The sequence below is a fragment of the Leptonychotes weddellii genome, chromosome 10 (assembly GCF_054177405.1).
Source record: "Leptonychotes weddellii isolate Sample4059 chromosome 10, ASM5417740v2, whole genome shotgun sequence".
Taxonomy (NCBI): Eukaryota; Metazoa; Chordata; class Mammalia; order Carnivora; family Phocidae; genus Leptonychotes; species Leptonychotes weddellii.
In genome coordinates, this window is record NC_138378.1 from 97849162 (window position 1) to 97868144 (window position 18983).

General features: G+C 34.4%; 1 long non-coding RNA gene across 1 annotated transcript in view; it reads left to right on the top strand.

The window, feature by feature from the left end:
* The first annotated feature begins 559 nt into the window (after window positions 1–559).
* Window positions 560–18983, top strand: part of LOC115939330 (uncharacterized) — a 56245-nt gene continuing 37821 nt past the window's right edge. Inside the window, exons 1-2 of the long non-coding RNA XR_004074159.2 lie at window positions 560–812; window positions 4503–4617. This is a non-coding gene — a long non-coding RNA (uncharacterized LOC115939330). The remainder of the gene's footprint in view (window positions 813–4502; window positions 4618–18983) is intronic.

The following is an 18983-nucleotide window of genomic DNA, read 5'->3' on the forward strand; positions in this document are numbered from 1 at the left end:
CCACAAGGGAAAAACTCAACAAAATCACGACCAGACAATATTATCAGAGGACTGAAAACCAAAGTAAAGAAAAGCCAGAGAAAAACAGCACAATACATACAAAAAACCAAAAAGTTAAATAACCTTGGATTTCTTGTCAGTAACCATTGTTGGAAGAGGTCATTGAGAGGACATGACCGCTGGTTGACCTTTGAGCTAGAAGGGGCAGTTGGAGTCTCTGCACTCCTTACCTCTCCTGGGAATAAAGGTGTGGCCCATCATTCCCACACCTGGAGCCATTTGCAAGGCCAAAGACTTGAGAGAACAATATGATATTGAGATCGCCTGGAGGTTTACGTGACTAAACCTCCTTAAGGCCTCTATATAAACGTTAAGAGTCCGGTGATTGCCTGTAGAGATCTACTTGTCCTGAGGCCGCTCGAGACAAGTTGTTTGTGTGAGTTCCCTTGCTGGTTAGACCTGCCACCTACCAATCTGGAATGGTTTGCCTCTTCCTTCAGTTTCTGTGCCTTCTAGGCACAGGGGCCAGTTTGCAAACCAACAACCAGAGAGGGAAGAAGAGGGGAGCATCTAAAAAGTGCTGTAAAAAAAGAACTGTCAGCCTACAATTCTATAGCCAATGAAAATGTTCTTCCCGAATGAGATAAAATGAAGTCATTCTAAATGAAGGAAAACTATGGTAATTTTTTTGATAGTAAACATGCTCTAAAAGAAATGCTAAAGCAAGTTCTTCAGGCTGAAATGAAATAGTACCAGAGGGAAATTGGAACTTTAGGAATAAAGGAGAAACAAGAAAAGTAGTAAATACCTGGGTAAGTTTAGTATTTTCTCTTTTTAACTTTGAGAAAATGTGTATGCCTGTTGAAAGCATGATATATAAAGCTTGTAGTGGAACTTTAATGATTACAGATACAGATTACATGTGAAAATTACAACCTAAGTGAGGGAAAGAGAGATACGCGGTTCTAAGGCTTCTTTACTTGACGTGGTATAAAATTAACTTCAAGTAGTCTGTGAAAAGTGACGTATATGTTTTGTAATCCCTAAAACCACTAAAAGAAATACAAAGAAATATGGCCCAAAGCCAGAAATGAGTTAAACTAGAATATGAAGTGTTGATACAATCTAAGAGAAAATAAATAAGGTTTTTTTCCAATTCCTATATCTGCAGATATTTTAATAATTTGAATAGGGACTTTCTAAGAGGTGTGTGTGTTATGCAACATTTTTGAAATTGTTTGATCGTGCAAACTGAATGTTTAGAGGAATATATATATTTAACTATTATTACTTGTTTGGGAGTAAGACTGGTTTTATGAAATATTCAGTTCTACTGAAAAGATGATAGCTGAGTTTTCAGTGTTATTTTTTTTTTAAGATTTTATTTATTTGTCAGAGAGAGAGAGGGAACACAAGCAGGGGGAGAGGGAGAGGGAAAAGTCGATTCCCCGCTGAACGGGGAGCCCAATGTGAGACTCGATCCCAGGAACCTGGGATCATGACCTGAGTCGAAGGCAGACGCTTAACAACTCAGCCGGCGCCCCTTCAGTGTTATTTTTGACTTTACATGTTGTCAAATGGGTGTTAGGATGAATTAATTACAAATAACTGACACAGAATTTGCTTTGTTAATATTGATATATATACACCTGGCTTTTGTGTGCCACAAGTTTCAGTCTCTGAAAATACTAATGATAAAACTCTAAGACCTTAACTTGTAGAAATCGGAGATAATGAATGCACCTAAGTACAGGTTTAAAAGATTAAAAATATATCTCATTACTGTTAAAATTATGTGAAGAAAAAAAAAGTGGACAATATTATAGAAAGTAATACTGGATGGGTAACCCATAGTATTAGAAATAAAAAAGGAAAAAAGTAGCCATGTAGAAATAGAGGGGAAGCCTGTGCCAGGCAAAGAAACTACAAGAATTAGAAGTATGATAGAGAAGTAACAAGAAAAGATTAGAAAAAATGACCACTGACCTAGGAAAATTTATTGCCAAAACCACGAAAAGTTTTTTCAAGAAGGGAGTGGTTACTGATAATATTCCCTAAGAAGAAATCGGGGGATTTTTTTCTTTGCCTACAGCACAGGGTAATGATTGGTGACCTTGAAGAGAGGTCTCATTAAAATTGCTGGTATGAAAGCTTGATTGAAATTGGCTGAAGAACAACTGGGAGATGAATAAATAAATACCCCAAGTCGAGAATATTTCTTGAAGTGCTTTGTTATGAGGGTAAACAGAGTAATAGAAAAGTAACCGGGTGGGGATATGATGGCATAAGATTTCTTTTCTTTCTTTCTTTTTTTTTTTTTAGTGGCTTAAAACAACATTTATTATCTCACAGTTTCTGTGGGTCAGGAATCTGAGTGTAGCTTGATTGGATCCTCTGGTTCAGGTTTTTTTTTTAATTATTATTATGTTATGTTAATCACCATACATTACATCATTAGTTTTTGATGTAGTGTTCCATGATTCATTGTTTGCGTATAATACCCAGTGCTCCATGCAGAACGTGTCTTTTTTTTTAAGTGCCTGGGTGGCTTAGTTGGTAAAGCATCTGCCTTCGGCTCAGGTCATGATCCTGGAGTCCCAGACTGAGCCCTGCATCAGACTCCCTGCTCAGTGGGGAGTCTGCTTCTCCCTCTGCCTCTTAGCCCGCTCATGCTCTCTTGCGCATGCGCTCTCCCTCTCTAATAAAAAATCTTAAAAACAAAAACCTGTTTTTGATCTGATGGGCCAATTCTAATGCAATAGGTAGATGGAATTAAGGATTATAACAAAGAGGATATTGGCAAGAGCAAAGTCCTAGGAGGGCATGGATTCAGACAAGAAGAAGGGTCAGAGGGGGAAGAGGAGTGAAAGTGTGTGGATCAGGGTGCAGGGAGTGTGAGGTGTCTGGAGGTGCTAAGTTATATCATTTAGGATGCTTGGTTACAAATCACAGAAACCAACTCTGACATAAGGAAATGAAAAATTTAATAAAATTGTATCAAGTAGCTCAAGATGCTCTTTTGAGTCCTGGAGAACTGAGTTTATGGCTATGCAGGCAAATCTTTAAAAAGAAAAATAATACCAGAGTTGACCCAGGGAGAATGTTGCAACTTTGACATAACACCAACTATCCTCAGTAGAAGTAAAATCAGATATTATATGCCATTGTAGTGCTCCTGAAACTTTGGCACCAAGAACTCTTTTCTCCAAATTTTACCTACCACTGAGTGTTCTTTGTAGATCCCTTGATCCTAAATGGGGACTCCTGGCTGGTGAATCAAAAGGCACATGCTGAGAAAAGAGGGTGTGATATACATGTGTGGTATTTGTTTCAAAACTGACTGTAGGCGCACCTGGGTGGATCAGTGGGTTAAGCGTCTGCGTTCGGCTCAGGTCATGATCCTGGGGTTCTGGGATCAAGCCCTGCATCGGGCTCCCTGCTCCTCGGGGAGCCTGCTTCTCCCTCTTCCTCTGCAGCTCCCCCTGCTGTGCTCCCTCTCTCTGGCAAATAAATAAATAAAATATCTAAAAATAAATAAATATATATAATCACCAAAATAATGTATCAAGAAACAAACCTAAGAAGAAAATCTGCATAAAAATTTTTGTTAAATATTAAAAAATGGACAGATGGATTGTTTTTATGGTTTGGATGCATTAGTGCTATAAATATCAATTGTATCCAAATGCACCTGTGGACTCAATGAAACCTCAATCAAAATCCCAACAAGATTTTTAAAGTTCTTCTAAAATGTATATGAACATTTAAAGGATCAAGAATAGCCAAAAGGATCTTTGAGGGGAAGGACACAACTGAAATAGTCTTACTTTCAGCTATTAATATTTACTATAGATACTGTGATTAAAACAGGGCAGTCTTGTACAATGCTGGACAAGTGGATCGTTTTAACAAAATATTCCAGAAAATGACTTACAGAGACATCCTGTATACAAGTTGAAGTTTCATATAACCTATGATCCACTAAGTCTACAGTTAAAACCTTATAATTGCATGGACATCAGAAGGTACAAGGATGGTGATAGCAGATTTATTCTTAAGTTGGAACACTTAAACATACAATTTTCAATGAAAAATTGAAAATTTTTCAAATGTGTAGCAACAGCAGAATTCTTAGTAAAAGGTGGTATGTTAGAATACTGCACAGCAATGAAAATTGACTATAGTTTCAAGAATCAATATGTATAAAACATACAAATACTGGGAAAAATAAACTTACAGAATATATTTAGTAACATTAGGGAACAGGCAAAATTATCTTTAAAAATCTGACCGTTGATTTTTCTCTCAGGATTAGGCAGAGAAACATCACAAAGGAATGCACAGGAAGACTTTAAGTTACAGAGAGTATAAAGGTTAATTTCATGTGTCAGCTTGTACAGACCATGGGGTGCCCAGATACTTGGTTAAACATTATTCTGGGTGTGTCTGTGAAGGTGTTTCTGGATGAGATTAATGTACATGGGTTTTTTTTCTGCCTTCAGTCTCAAGTTGAAGCGTGGTCTCTGCCTAGATTTCAAGCTTGCCAGTTTAAAGACTGGAACTCCCCAGTCAGCTCCTTTGGATGCCCAGCCTGCCCACTGCAGATCTTGAAATCATGTAAGCCAATTTTGTATAATCTCTCTTCATATATACATACACACACACATACGTACTGTTCTGTTTCTCTGGAGAATTTTAATAAGGTGATAATCAGTATCTTAATTTAGGGGTACTTAGAAGAAGTTTTATTTCATTAGCATTATTCAAATTCTACGCTTTATCCTTTCTTCAGTATTTTGCATTCCTCCATGAAACCTAAAACATACAAGCAAAGTAAATAGTTGCCAATCTCTCTCCAGTGGAATTTCTATCTCCCTTTCTCTGCTGGGGTCTCCAGTGCAATCTGCCTTTGAATTTTAGTACAAAAATACTTATCCCACAAATAAAAGTTTTCCCTAGAAGTGAAACTTTAAATTCTCCCCAGATATTTTAAAAAATAAAGTTTTCTATTTTTTACTTCCATTTTTATCTTCACTATTTTAGGTAGTGAGTTTTAATTCTCCTAAAACATTGGTATGTGAATGTCTGCTACTGGGGCAGGTTTCTCCTGAGGTTCAAATGTGGGTGGGAAAAGGAGAGAGAAAGCCATCAAAAGATACCGTTTAATTTGAGCTTAAGATAAGATCAAAATTTCTGAGAGAAACATTTTCTGAGGCATTACTTGACTGGATATAGTTCAGCTGGTAAATCCACCACATGTCTTGAAAGCTCAGTGGTCATAAAGATGCTCCCATTATCGTAGGAACCTCGGGGCATCTTTAAATGCTATGCAACTTTCTGTTTGTAATATAATTCTGAAGAGAAGATAAATAGCTTCCATTGTATTCTCAAGGCATCTCAGAACCATCATGAGGGGTTGCTGGTCCTATTTTTCAGGAATGCAGGTGGTACTAGTTATTTCATAGTACTCTTAAGCATTGTATTAGAATTACCTATAGAATACTGGATTAGGATTGATAATAGTGAAAGATTACTCTGCCAATTATAGGGACATGGCAAATCCTGTTATAATTTCTATGCCTCAGGAGTGATCATAGTGCAGCTGATGCACTCCTGTGAGATGTGTTTATAAGTTATCAGGATCCTCATATGTTTGAAGTGGATGTGGAATTTAGGAGAGAGTATAAAAGATCGCTAATTTTTTATCTATTATATTGTTTCTTGGATCATAGGATAGATGATGACACAGAGTGAAAAACAAATGCTTCAAATTACTAAATGATCTCTTTGTTACCTAACATATGTCATGTGGCTTCCCAGAGTGCCACTTCTCTTTCCAAAAGAATACTAAAGCACAGAAATAACTGCATCAGTAATTGGAAATGCACATTATATCTACTTTGTCTTATGAAATATCAAGACATGGTTAAATGATACAAAATGTGTAGAAAGACTCTATAAATATACAGTTCTATAAAAATCAGTATTATAGCTTATTCTTCTGGTTTGTTAAATATTTCTTGCCAGTGAATTGCATGTATATATATATAAATATATATTAAATATATTTATATAAACTAATTTATATATATATAAGCTCTAACGAAATGCACATTTTACTAAAATGCACTCAATTCTAAAGGCATACTGAAAATAAGTCCTGTGTCATCATTGTGTATATATTTTATGTACACACAAGCACATATACATACATACACATGATATATACATATATGAAGATAAAGGTGTTTAAGCTAAAAAGAGCAAAAACATTTGTTCATACATGTATATTTGTACATGTGTATGTATATATAATGTGTTACAAATTATAATACCCTACGTAAGTGTAGAAGCTCTAAATAATACTTTCAATGAGAGGAGTATTGAAAATTGTGGAATATTCTCTTGTAAGCATTAATAATGTTAGGTACTTAATCGGAGTGTCCAGTTATTTGAGAGATAATCAATATTTTTGAAGAATTAGTAAATAAAATGAACTTCATTCTAAAAATATACTACAAATCATTTTTTGGGTAACTTGAGAACATTACATCAGTGCTTCAGATGAACTGTATTTGCATATACAAGTTTCTCCTGTCTTAAATGTAGAGCTACTAGGTGATCAATCACTCCACATTCCAGAATGTTCAAGATGAGTGTATATATTGCATGTCAGACCTCAGGTGTATATATAGTGATATAAAACATGCAAATTTAAGAGTTTTAGTCTACTAAAACTAGTACTCTTTGACATTTTTGTTTTGCCTTGAAATGTTCTTTATTATAGACACTTAAAAGCTCAAAGGGAAACCTGTATGCATCATTTTGATAGGATTTTTTAAATTTTTAATGGAACTGAAAATAGTGAAAAATGGCTTTTAATGGTAACAATTTTTTTCCTATTTAAATGAGAAAAATAAGTTAAAATGAGATAAATAGCGTATGGGCTTACTTTTCATGAGCATGTCAGGCATGGTATTCATTTTCATTTTTATATAAAAATATTGTTAAAGAGTAAATCCTGTATGAAAACTAAAATATGAAAGAGTAGTAGCAAAGTAATCACTAAAGATTCTGGACATAATGTTCTAACTTTGTAAATAGGCCATTTTCTTTTGCAAACAAAGATCAAAGCATTATTACATGTCCATAGAGTTGAGGATAACCATGAACAATTGATACCAATGTTCTTCAGGCCATTAAGATGGAACTGGAAAGGAGGACATAGTCCAAAGAAAAGATGCATTTACAAGTTCTTTAACATTCAAAAGTTTGAAAGAAAAGGACACTAAATTACGTTGAAGTGGAAGAAGGCTTTTCTTTATAACATCAAAATAAACAGGTTCTACACATACAAAGCATATTATTACGGTCTTTCCTACCTATTGCCCTATGACTGAGAACAATTGCTACATAATTTTTTTTTCCCTAGGTAATGGACTGTTTATAGTGAGGGTAAGTTTGATACCAGCTATTTTCAGGTATGGATAGAAGTGGGAGTGATCTTGAAATATTTTATTCTTGTGATTCCAAGTAGACATAAGATAATTCCTCTGTGTAGGAGACCAGGGATGGCAGGAACGGAATAAAGGGGGATATTTTTATTTTCATCTAAGATAGAAACTTAGGAGATGTCACAAATCATAATTAGAAACATAGATGATTAATAATGTTCTTATAAATTAAATGGCTAAATATATCAGGCCTATAACTTTTAAAACACCTTACTTGTGAAAATAAAATACAGAGCTATTAAATATTAAAGTAAAAGTAAATTTGCACTTTTGCAAGGGGAAGTTTAAATTAAAAAATAGGAAAACATATGAAATATTTAAAAGGGTACATGGAGAAGAAACTGACTAAATTTGACAAAGAAGTAAAATGTGTACGCCGAACTGTCCTCTTAAGAATATGAGAATTTGTTGAACCTTCTCTAATGTTGATTGTATTTCAATCTTAAGTAAATATTTTTAAAATTAGTTATATATACAGTCTAAAATTGGAAAGAATTTTGAAGCCTATTTGTTGTGGAAGTCCATAACCTCCTATAACGCTTTCCTTCCTTTGATGGTGTTAAATTTCTTATCAGTTTCTTCTTGGATTCTTGTTTTAATTTGTTCTCCGTCTACGTTCTTCCAGCAAAAGCACTTCTCAGATGCTTGATTCACATAACCTGTTTAGGTGTGTGTTTGTTGTGTGGGTGTATGACTGTGTACTCTAATAATAGATGAAAGTGGTATGTCCCATCGCCAAAGATACATCGTTTCTTAAACAGGTCAACAAATGAAGGACTAAAGTGATGAAACGTTAATGTTTGTTTAGGCATCCTCTAGAAAGTGGGAAAGCAAGTAGGATGAAATGCGGCATCAGAAGCCTCTTTGTACCTGAACTTGAACCATGTAGTAATTGACTGCTGTGCTCTGACCTCTCTGTGCAGCTAAGAGATTTAACTCTTAACCGTTTCACACCTAATATTGATATTAGCTAGCAAAAAACAAACAAAAAAACTTTTCCCAAAGGTAACCACGCTGAATCAACTTTATTCATAATAAAAGTTCTCAAAAATATGCTGACACTTAAGATTAAATTTAAAAACCGCAAACGGTCTTAGTAGCTATATATTTTAAATACTACTCAACTTATTCTGAAGTGAAGCCAGAGTTGAAATCTGTTAGTTTTCGTCCTATTTTGAGCCTTTAGTCCTGTTGGAGGTCTCATTGATTATCGTGTTTACCATCAAACTGCTCTGGTTCATGGTGTGCTATCTTTAAAACTCTTCTCTAAACAATACTGCAATTTTGCTTTGCTTGATGACAATTTTCATTGAGCATAATTAGCTCTAAATGATTTTTGATGATTTCCAAAATTTAAATTCATCCTTAGATGGTAAAGACCTGCTATTATTACAGACCTAAAAAGGAAGCAGCAGTCTTCAAGAGCACTTCTGAAACTTTTGTACAATGATAGCATGGTTCTAAGGTAGCTGTGTGAAATGGACCAGTACATTTGGAAATGTTCAAGTTCTAATACATTTTTAAAGCAGTTTCATTATTTTACTGATGAATAATACTATAAATAGGGAAATATGAATTATAATTGCTCTCAAACATTTCTAGTAATAGTGGAAGTAGCTTGTTATCTCAAAAGTGAGCAGTTCAATTCTCCTAAATTAGAATTGCTAAAATTTAATCTCGTGTATACACTTTTTTTTTTTTTTTCATAAAAGTCTTCAAATGCGCTGGAACATAGGAGGCTTCAAAGGACAGGTGTAGCATACATAAAATATTTAAGAACTCTAACAGCATTAAGGTTAATTAAAAGCATTTTTTCTTATGCTGAAAACAGTCTTTGAAAGGATTTATCTATTTCAAAATTTGACCACTGAGATTTTTAAAGCAATATGGATATTTTTTCAATATTTGCAACTATTGCACTCTCCAGTTGTAATACCTTGCTTGACCAGAAGAGACCATAAGCAACCAGCTATACAAAATTAAGGTGCCCTTTAAGACTAAACATATACATTTCTATTGGAAGTGAAGTAGCCACACCTATCTGGAACAGAGGCAGCACCTCTCAGTGGATCGAGATGCAAGGGCGGGGGTGGGGGGCAGCTGCCTGTGAAAATACCAACACAAGACTGTCCTAGCTCTGCCATTGTCCTTTGAAACATTTCCCTAACTCCTGTTAATGATGAATTGTCACCAACAACCTATGCATCTGTACCCTTAATAGAAAATGCTTAGGGGTGGGTGCCTGGGTGGCTCTGTTGGTTACGGGGTTAAGCATCTGTCTTCAGCTCAGGTCATGATCTCCGGGTCCTGGGATGGAGCTCCCTGTGGGCTTCCTGCCCAGTGGGGAGTCTGCTACTCCTTCTCCCTCTGTCCCTCCCCCTGCTCTCCGCTCTCCTGCACTCGTCTCTCTCAAGTAAATAAAATCTTTTTGTTAAAAGATTTTTATTTATTTATTCATTGAGGGGGCGGATAGGGAGAAGCAGGCTCCCGGTGGAGCAGGGAGCCCGATGCAGGACTTGATCCCAAGATCCTGGGATCATGACCTGAGCTGAAGGCAGACACTTAACTGACTAAGCCACCCAGGTCCCCCTCAAGTAAATAAAATCTTAAAAAAAAAAAAAAAAGGGAAGGAAAGAAGGAAGGAAGGAAGGAAAGAAGGAAGGAAAGCAAATGCTTAGGGGCATCCATGACCCTCTTAAGCCAAACTTGGCCTCAGAGAAGCCACATCATTATCTAGAGCAGAAAGAATAGTTGGTGCTCCTGAATAAGACCACTGCCTTCAGTTTTGTAGAATTATGGAAAGTCAATCTTATCTAATTTTAACTGAGTTCTGATTCTGCATATGATCCAATGATCTTAATCCACTTTTCCACATAGTTTCCACATAGATATTGACATTCTTTATTGAATTTGAAACTTTATCTTCAAGTTCCGTATTAATAATTCTTCATCACTATTTAGGTCTCCAAACATCCTATCAGCCAACTTAAGTACTACTTGCATTACTTTAAAAGTGGCTGTACAGATTAACTAATAAATATTACAGTAAAATATGACAATGTATCTCAAGTTAGTGATCTATTCCAAATCAATTAGTCTAGTAGGCTGTCATTTTTCCATAACTAACTAACTAAATAAATATTTTTGGTAATACTGTGGATCTCTTGTAATATCCAAAAAAAAATTCACCACTGGAAATTGAAGGTAACTTTGGAGGTATAAAAGGCATTGGTTTTTAATAGCAACTATTAGGGTAATGATTGTAGAGGCTTGTATTCCTTTTATTAAATTCATCTCCTTGTTATCCATACATATTTCAGACTCAAAATGATATACATCTTAAAAAAAATCAATTACATATTTTCACTGACTATAATTCTTCATGAAAAAGCTCAATCCAAAATATAAGTTGTGCAAACTGCAAGCCAAATATTTTTAGACCTAATTTAGCAGTCGGATTGTTAACAAATGATGAATAGGTAAGATTGTTAAGTCTGAATTATTTTGTCTATCTAAATCTGTGTGTCATGTCAACAGCCCCTCTGAGGAACAGTGAATGGACTTGAAGAGTTCTGGAAATACAGAAATTTTATGCATGCATGTTTGCAAATGCACATGCATGCATATATGTGTATGTTCACTTTCTGGTAAGGGACTTCATTAAATTTTTAGAAGGACCAAGAACTATTGAACTGCTTTTGTACTTGGCTCTGAAATCTGTGGCATTCCCACCAGATATATAATGGGAGAGAAAATGTCTTTTTTCATATTATCTGCTCTACTGGTCTTAGGTAGGATGGCCGTATATTCTTGTTTATCCACAGTCCCAATTCAGAACTATTATGCCTTCCTAACTATTGGGTAGAGGATTTCTTTGTTCTTCAAAGTGCCCCGGTTTGGAAGATAAATTATGTGGTCTTTCCTATAAACACAGTCTGAAACCAAATGTCTGGGATCTAATTTCAGCTCTACTACTTATTAATTTGTGACCTGGGACGTCTTAAATACTCAGTTTCTTCTACTGTAAAGCAAAGCTAATATCTTCACTAATATCTGCCTCATAGGGCTGGTATAATGATAAGTAGGTTAATGTTTTTGAAATTTTAAGAACAGGGGCTACACATGCAATATAAAGTAAGACTTTTTTAAAAATTGAAATGTAGTTGACACCCAACGTTAGGTTTCAAATATATGACCTAGTGATTTGAGAACTCTGTACGTTATGGTATGATCACAAGGGTAGCTACCATCTGTCACCATACACTATCACAATACTGTTGAATATTCCCTACGCTGTACCTTTTATTCCCATGATTTACTCATTCCATAACTGGAAGCGTCTATCTCCCACTCCCCTTGAATAAAAGAGACATTCTTCAAAATCTAGCCCTCCTTCAGGAATATTTGAATTTCATCAATGATGGGGAAAAATCCTTAATGTATTATAGAGAAACCTGCTCAGATAGAAGAAATTTGGAAATACCCAAAGCATTCTAACCACTACAGTAAGCCAGCCACAGTGGGAATAGTCAACCTTAATTGAGATAGAATTGACATTGTAACATTGAATAAGTTTAAGGTGTATAACATAATTTGATATAAATCAAATGTGGTAAAATGTTTACCACAAAATGTTAATATCTATCACCTCACATAGTTAGAAATTCCATCATTTATATCTCCACAGAACTGGGAAAAAAAAATTACCTGACACATAGTGGACCCCTAATAAATATATGTTGGGGAAAGCATGTTTTGAGATGGACTACTCCAAGAGTAGGAAGCAATCCTACTTTGACTATAGCACAACATGAAGTTCTTGTAAAGAGCAAATAGTTGCCCCACCCCCAAACTCTTTCTTTTGACTATGGAATTTCATTTTTCGATCTCCTTTGAGCAGCCGTAATAAATGAATCCTAATTTAGCAATAACCTCAGCAAAATAGACAACCAAACTGAACCTGGAACTGGTTTTGTGACCCGAAGCCCATAAAACTGTTTCCAGCATCTTATATCTTCCTAATTAATTCGGCCTTTTTAAGTTACCATTGAACCTTGTGAAAATAGCATTCATGAGAATGTTTTAAACTTACTTAGTCTTTTATTAGAATACTCATGGCAATTTTAGAAGTAAGGAAAATTAAGTATCTTTCTCTCAGGTTAAATGGAACTAGCTTTTCCTAAACAATGCATCAGAAATCTCCAAAATTTCGATCACATATTTCAGAGAACATTTTACAAAGTTATAAATTTTAAATGTTCATTACTTAAAAATTACATGTTCTATCAATACAAATAATGAATATTGTTAAAACTAAATGTTTTGTTGATAAATATTCATAGAAATTTTATTTTCTTGATTTTTATCCATTGTGCTTCAATTTCCTCATCTGGAATGAGGCACTTATACTCTAGGATGATTGTAAGAATTACAGTAGCAAATATATATCTAGTGCCCAGGATAATTACTAAACAAATGCTAGCTACTCTTATCATTACATCCCAATGGAATGTACTTTCCACTCTCCCGGGTTCACACTCATCACTTTGGAGATCATTCTTTTAAACTGTTATTTTTTGTAATTATAGATGTTTTCTAGTTTTCCGCTTGGTGTCTTTATATATTGCCTGATATTTCAGACTTTACCTGGAATTGAGAAAATGCATTAAGTTGAATTACTATTATATTTAAAATATCAATTATTCCTCATTTGATACTGGCCAGAATATTATTTCTCTATATATAGATGTTTTATTACCTATAAATTATATAAATGTTACTTTTCCCTACACCAAAAGATTATTATAAGAGATGGAATCTCTTGTGTGAATATAACTTTAAATCTGAGAGTGGCAAAAAGGCTAAAATACAATGCTTATTAGATTGGAAGTCCTATGCTTGGTGCTTTTAATTAAACTCATAAATGTTAACAAAAAGATTTCTGTTATATTTATCGAGAAGGTATGCCTAGAAGTGTGCTACAAATGATAATGAGATATTTGTCTTAATTGTTTGAGGAAAAGTCCTAAGTGAAATAATAATATGCTGGTAAGAATTTTAGGGGGTATGTCCAAGCTATCCAAATTAAAATGAACTTCCCCATAATTTCAATTCAAGAGTATACACAATACCTTTTGCTAAAAGTTTCCATTCTTGGCTAAGGAGAAAAACTCCAGGGGCACCTGGGTGGCTCAGTAGGTTAAGCATCTGCCTTCGGCTCAGATCATGATCCCTGAGTCCCTGAACAAGCCCTGCACTGGGCTCTCTGCTCAGCCGGGAGTTTGCTTCTCCCTCTGCCCCTCACCCTGCTCTCTCTCTCAAATAAATAAATCTTTTTGTTTGTTGTTTTTTAAAGGGAGAAAAACTCTGTCTTTTTATCTTTTGTCTTTCCACATTTTCTGAAGGCACCCACCACCACCACCAGTTTATGAGTGTATAAGGGCATCGCTGGGTGCTACTTCCATCTAGTTCTTCATTAACTACTGCACTTACTTTTCTCTCCAAAGAAAAATTGGAGAAAGTATTAGTGTAGTAACAAGAAGCTATGAAATAATTATATCCAGACATATTTAAGTAATCTCTGTTTTCTAAATCAAAGCAATTGTGTACATTAAGCATGTGTTTGAAGTAACACCTGACTTTACAATGAAAGCTTCCCCTTTGATTTTTTTTAATTTCCAGATTTATTGATATGTAATTGACAATTAAAAAATGGTATTGTATTTAAGGTATACAACTTAGTGTTTTAATATGTGCACATTGACATGAATTCTTAAAACCTTAATCGAAAAATCTTCATGACCTTGAATTAGGCAAAATTATTTTGGTTAGGACACCAAAAGAAAATGATGCACTGGACTACAGAATTAAAATCTTCCATTATTAATATGGTGTATTACATTATTTTTTGTGTGTGCTGTGAGCCATCTTTGCATCCTAGGGATAAATCCCACTTGGTCATGATGTATGATCTTTTCTATGTGCTGAATTTGGTTTGCTAGAATTTTGTGGAGAATTTTGCATCCATGTTCATCAGGGATTTCTGCTTACAGTTTTCTTGTAGTGTCCTTATCTGGCTTTGGTATCAGGGTAATGCTGGCCTTGTAAAATACATTTGGGAGTGTTCTCTTTTTTTTTTTTTTTTCAAATTTTTGGAAGAGTTTGAGAAGGACTGGCACTAGTTCTTTCAGTGTCTGGCAGAATTCACCAGTGAAGTCATCCAGCCAGGGACTTTCCTAACTTGGGAAGTTTTTGATTACCAATTCAAGCTCCTCACTTGTTATTGGTGTTTTGGGGATTTTCTATTTTTTCCTGATTCATTCTTGGTGGGTTTTGCATTTCTAAGAATTTATTCATTGTTTTAGGTCATCCAATTTATTGCCATATAATTTTTCATGGTAGTCTTATGATCCTTTGCATTTCTGTGGTATGAGTTGTAATGTCTCTTTCATTCATAATTTTATTCATTTGGGTCCTGTCCCAAATCTTTAGGGATTGGTCTACCTAAAGATTTGTCATTTATATCTTTTCAAAAACCCAACTCTTACTTTTGTTAATCTTTACTATTTTTTTCTGTTTTCTATTTCATGTATTTCTGCTCTAATTTTTATTATTTCCTCCCTTCTGCCACCGTTGGGCTTAATATGCTTCTCTTTTTTCCCCTAATCCCTTGAGGTGTAAAGTTACATTGTTTGAGATCATTTTTCTTTTCTTTTCTTTTTTTTTTTTTTTTTGGTGTGTGTGTGTGTGGTTTTGAGTTTTATTTAAATTCCAGTTAGTTAACATACAGTGCAGTATTAGTTTCAGGTGTAAGAATTAAGTGATCCATCACTTACATACGTTACCTAGTGCTCATCACAAGTGCCCTCCTTAATACCCATCACTCATTTAACCCAAGATCTTTTTTCTTGATCAATGCATTTATCGTTTCCTTCTTGGATTTGCTTTTGTTGTATTTCATAAGAGTTTTGGTATGTTGTGTTTCCATTTTCATTTGTCTCAAGGTATTTATTTCCCTGTTGATATCTTATTTGATCTGTTGCTCAGGAGTATGTTGTTTAATGTCTACATAATTGCATATTTTCCAACTTTCCTTCTGGTATTGATTTCTAGCTTCAAACCATTGTGATCAGAAAAAGATAACTCATAGAATTTCTATCTTCTTGAATTTGTTGATACCTTTTTTTGTGGCCTAACACATTATCTACCCTAGAAAATGTTCTATGTGTTTGAGAGGAATGTATATTCTGTTGGATTGTATGTTCTGTATATGTCTGTGTATGGTCCATTTGGTCTGTAGTGTTGGGAAATTTTGCATCTAGATTCAGCATGGATATTAGCCTGTAGTTTTCTTCTCTTATAGTGTCTTTGACTTTGATATCAGGGAGATGCTAGCCTCATAAAATGAGTTTGGAAATGGTACCTCTTGTTCAGTTTTTTGGAAAAGTTGAGAAACATTGATATTCTTTAAATATTTGGTAGAATTTAATAGTGAAACCGTCTGCTCCCAGACTTTTCTTTGTTGGAATATTTTAAATTACTGATTCAGTCTCTTTACCCATTATTGGTTTGTTTGGATTTTCTATTTATTCATGACTCAGTTTTGGATAAAAATCACATGATCATATCAGTACATGCAGAAAAAGCATTTGACAAAATTCAACACCCTCTCATAATTAAAAAATTCTCCTCAAACTAGGTATAGAATAAATTGACCTCAGTAGAGCACAAGCCATATATGAAAAGCCTACAGTTACCATCATATTCAACATTGAAAACGGAAAGGTGTTCTGTAAGATCAGGAACAAACCAGGGATGTCCATTCTCATCACTTCATACAGCACAGCACTGGAATTGCTGAAAGGGTTAAAGAAGGCTGGGAGGGGATAGAACTACTCGTCTTGATGACAGTGGTTAAAAAAAACCATAGTTGGCCTTGAATATAGTTGAGTTTGAACTGCATAGCTCTACTTATACATGGATTTCTTTTGATAGAGTATTCTAAATGCATTTTTTCTCTTCTGATTTTCTTAACATTTTCTTTAGCTTTATTGTAAGAATAAAGTATATAATTCATGTAATATATAAAATATGTTAATCAACTGTTTATGTTATCAGTAAGACTTCTAGTCAGCAGTATGCTATTAGTTAGGTTTTTGAGGATTCAGAAGTTATACATGGATTTTTGACTGCACAGGTGTTTAGTGCCCTTAACCTCCACGTTGTTCAAGTGTCAACTATGTATATATTTCTTATAGCCCATATATCTGTACACAGAACGTGTGAATTTTGCTTTATGTACATTAGACTTTGGTAAATCTGACTTCAAAAAACCTGTAAAATTTCATAAGATCTGTTCTCATTGTGCATAAGGTTATGCTATTGAATTTTTCATAACGATCTTAAGCCTTACATTCTATCTATATTATCAAAAATAGAACTCTATGGTTTTTAATTATTTATTTTTGACATTGAAAATAAAAGCTTAGAAAATTAGTGATTCTATACCTAAGTTAAACTATTGAGATATTGGAATTATTGATACTATTTTTGTAGTCACTGTGTTACTGAGCAGTGAACATGCGGTTTTGACATAAAATCACTTAGTTTCTCATCTTGACTCTACCAGTATATGGAAAAAACTCAATAGTGATGTTGTGACATTTAATTAAGTCCATGTATTGAAAGCATTTGTCACACAGCCAGCACTTCTTAGGTACTCAGTAATAATTAGATCTCCTCTACTGTAAATGAGGCAAATGAAGTTGCTTCAGTAATTTATCCCACAGTCACAACTAGTAGTTAGCAAATTAGAACTTAAATTCAGGTTTCTGACACCACATTTCATGATGTCAACATACATAATACTTCCCTAACTCCTTATTGTGAAATAATCTTGATGTTTCATTGAAAAATGATGACTTTTGTGGAGCAGACGAGGAGATACATCTAAATAAAAGTTCACTAAGTGCATAATCATTACATTAAATTAGAAAAACTAGAATCAAGAATATTAGAAAAAAACAATTGGACTTTTAAATATTTCTTCCATTTTATGGTGGCAATAAGACTAATTTACCTATTACTCAAGTTTTTGTTTTGTTTGTTTTTTGTATAGACAACTTTATAAAATGAACTGATTGTTTCTTTGGGAATTTTTATCTAATACTGCTCCTATAATAAAATCAGCATTAAGAATAGGATATCAATTTTTTTTTTAAGATTTTTTTTTTTTATTCATGAGAGACAGAGCGAGAGAGAAAGGCAGAGGGAGAAGCAGGCTCCCAAGGAGCAGGGAGCCCGGTGCGGGACTTGATCCCAGGACCCTGAGATCATGACCTGAGCCGAAGGCAGACGCTTAACCATCTGAGCCACCCAGGCGCCCAGGATATCAATATTTTTTAAAAGTTTTATTTCAGTATAGTTGGCACACAATGTTACATTAGTTTCAGGTGTACAGCATAGGGATTCAGCTTCTCTGTGTTATGCTATGCTCACCATAAATGTAGCTACCATCTGTCACCATACAACGCTATTACAGTCTCATTGACTATATTCCACATGCTCTTTTATTCCAGTGACTTAGAAACATCTTTTACTAACCTAATGAAATCAGTAACTGACAGGCTATCTGCAGTAGCCTTATAAATGGTCTCTTTTGGGCCATGATCATTCGACTTGAGAAAATGAAGATGAACTGTTTATTTTTAAAATTTTTAAATTTTTTTGTTTATAATTTATAAAATTTTTAAAATTTAAAATTTTTAATATAATTTAAGTTTCCAAATGTAAGAGTTAAATAAAATCCCATACACCCTTAAAAAAATACACATGATATTTGAACATTTAAGTATTTTAATGGAGCAGAAAGGACATCATTAATATTTTCTTAAGTTTTGTTTTATGAGGCTCAACAAAATAACTAACATAAATACAGTGCCCTGTAGTTTAGAAACTGTTTTTCATATTACAAGGAATTAACTTTATATAATGGTCAATTAACTCCATAAAATAAATGAAAATTGTTATTTCCTATACTTTGTTCAATATATCTCACTGTCTAATCAAAGAATTAGAATGACAGCTTCTCATTAAATTGGAGCTGTAGAAGAGTTGCTCTGTCCATGTAAATGGCTACAAAATCTTCACTCCCCAGCCCATGAATATAGCAAGAAAGATTGTATCTTGTTAGGCTTTTATGGGGGGGGGGGGGGAGGAAGTGCCTTCTGAGAAATTGGAACTCTAAACCCTTGCCTCTTACATGTGGCATCCAAGTGTACCCTAGGGATTAATCTCCAAATCAGAACTAAAAGACTGATAGTGTATGGTGAAAACACTGGGATGAAAATTAGAAGCTAATGTAAGCTTTCTCTCTGAAGAAACCTGCGCAAACCAGATCTTACAAAGCTTATTTTCTGTGGGTAGAGAATTTGCGATAAAAAGTATAACCTATAGGAAGAACCACAGGAT